This window comes from Atta colombica, unplaced genomic scaffold (genome assembly GCF_001594045.1).
Source record: "Atta colombica isolate Treedump-2 unplaced genomic scaffold, Acol1.0 scaffold100, whole genome shotgun sequence".
NCBI classification, from domain to species: domain Eukaryota; kingdom Metazoa; phylum Arthropoda; class Insecta; order Hymenoptera; family Formicidae; genus Atta; species Atta colombica.
In genome coordinates, this window is record NW_017259185.1 from 1,196,775 (window position 1) to 1,199,376 (window position 2,602).

The window sequence follows — 2,602 nt, forward strand, 5'->3', positions numbered from 1 at the left end:
ACACAAAGCAGCGAGCTTCTGTATATTGCCCCTTGGTTGTTTGCAAATATATGACACGTTCCTTGGCAAAGTGTCTTGACGTCTTACGATCAAAAGCAAGCTGTGCTTACGCTTTAACGCGCGGCTTTCCCTCGAAATATTTGTTGCTTTCAGAATCTCTGTGCTTTACGCGCTTATAGAAGACAGTTTGGGATCAATTGTAACGGGAGATAATAGTGCGACGTTCGAAATTCTCGGTTGCTGTAAACATCAAAAGTCTACTGAGAGATGAATTATCTATGTATCTCGCAATGTACCAAAATTTTTTTATAATACGCGAATCAATATTTTATTGATAAGACTGTCACAATTAATCCCAGAGCCACGCAATTAAAAGAGTACAAATTGAAGACATTAAATTTTTGATATAAATCTTATTTCAAAGACCACTTCAAATATATCTAACTCGTGTATACATATTTGCGCCAAGCAATAAATTAAAATACGTAATTTCTGTCGAGATATACGAGCGCGGTCTTGAAAAATTCCACCGTCAAGAAACATCTAGGAAGTGGCAATATGAGAGATGCGCAATACGACATAAATATTTCGAGCGGAGGTCGCGGTCGCCTGGTAATGCTTACACAGACGTATGCCATACGCGTGCAATGCTTAGGCTGATCTTACTTCATCCTGGTTTTTTTTTTTTTAATTTCTTAATGAACTAGCGCGCACTGTCGCAGCTGCCTCGGAGCAAAGTGCGCGAGTCGCACACGGTCGCGATAATGCAGTGCATCCTCCGGAATCGTATTGATTTATAGTTGGTCGCGATAATAGAAAGTTCTACAACGAGAGAGAACTTCGTCATTCTGGCGGATCGTAGACAGCTCGGAACAATCTTAATCCCGTTGACGCCTTCAGTGTGTTTGTTATTCGAAGTACACTCGAGGAAAGTCAAGTTCGCGAGCTAGAAGAGCTTCAATTTCTCGCGGTTTCTCGCGCACTATGCTTGTACGCTTCTTCCGGTCTCGTGATCGAATCTGATGATGTACGGGGGTTAGACCCCCGAATCGGGTCACCCTGGGGATTCGATCACGAGTTTCAAAAACTTTCAGCACGCACGAGCACGAGTTTAAAGCTTTCGCGCGCAGAGCTCGGCGGACACTTGGCTTGGGCAATTTACAATTAGACCTAGTCATCTAGTCCGTACACTGATATTATTTTAGAGTAGTCTTGGATTTAGGTATAGGACACTTGTCTAAAATTTTTGATTACGTAATTCCAAAAGGAACCGCAATTGAGATACATCACTGCACCGTGAGACTGAATGAGATCTCACATCCATCATCTGCGGGATTTTGTCGCGTTTTTGCGGTTTTTGCGAAGTGAACATGTCGGCGATGGATCGTTTAGTTTAGTGGTTAAGTAAGGTCTTAAATTCACCGCGCATAAATTTACATAAGCGTAAACGTAGAATACGTCTCGGGCCCATGGGGAGAAATATACCGAGCGTTTTATTTCGGTCGAGACATTTATTTGCTATGCATACGCTTTTATATCAATTTGTGCGCGACTGTGTTCTAAATAGATGAAGATCACTGATCGTCGGCGGATCGGATAGAGGGTAGAATAGAGCTATTTTGTATCTAGAGCGTTAGACAAAATTAGTATCAGACGAGTGAGCATAGTAAAAAAATAGGAATAGTATCTTTTAATTAAGATTAAGAAGCCAGAGATTTGAGCCGTAGGAGGAACCGAAGTCGAGCAGATTGTGTGGACCTTCTTCAGGTTCGTATGTTCACGACCCGTTTTTAGCACCGATCGAATTTGTAGCGTGAATATATCAGTATATCTGCTCTCTAAAACTTTTAAAGTGAATTGTCATCCTAAAGAGTGAAATGTCACTCTTAAAGATTCTACTTCAAAGAATTTAGAGAGTGCACATTGGCTTCGCCTTTCACATTGTCGTGACTTAATTGTGGCAAATTATTAGCTAAAATGCAATAATTAATATGATAATTATTTTTCGATAATTATTTTTATCAGCGGAACTCAGTAAGTTTGCTTGGGATATCTGACTATTCCGAAAAAAACGAGATTTTCCACTCGTTCGGAACACGTGACAGTCGCACGCAATACGCTTACCGTTTTCACTGAATCACACGGTTGAAATTTTGTTTTGTGATGCACAGGCAACGACGATGCGGTGCAACGCATTGAGTTCATCTAAAAGCGGGTTATGAATAACTGGTGCACTTAGAAAAGTACGCGGAATATTTCCAAAGAAGCGATTTGTTCGAATATTCATACGACGGCACTGAATATTTCACATTCGCGTTCCACATGCGAAAGTCAAACACGATGCCATACGGTTTCTGTCCTTCTATACGGTCAAGTTTATATTTCTAGCGATACAAGGTGCAATCGTAAATGCAAGTTTTAAAATCACTTTTATGTAAAAAAAAAAAAAGATCTCGCGTAAAATATTTTGCAATACAAGTATATCAAGATATTAAATATAAATGTAAATCAATAAAATTAATAATTAACAATATTTTGTAACAAAACAATTAAAAATTAAATAATTTATACTTTCTATAAAAGTATGTAGATATTAAAATGT

The 2,602-nt window shown here is 39.0% G+C and overlaps 1 protein-coding gene across 7 annotated transcripts in view; it reads left to right on the forward strand.

The window, feature by feature from the left end:
* Positions 1–2,602, forward strand: part of LOC108685116 (sodium channel protein para) — a 43,035-nt gene that overhangs the window by 4,177 nt on the left and 36,256 nt on the right. The window lies entirely within an intron of this gene.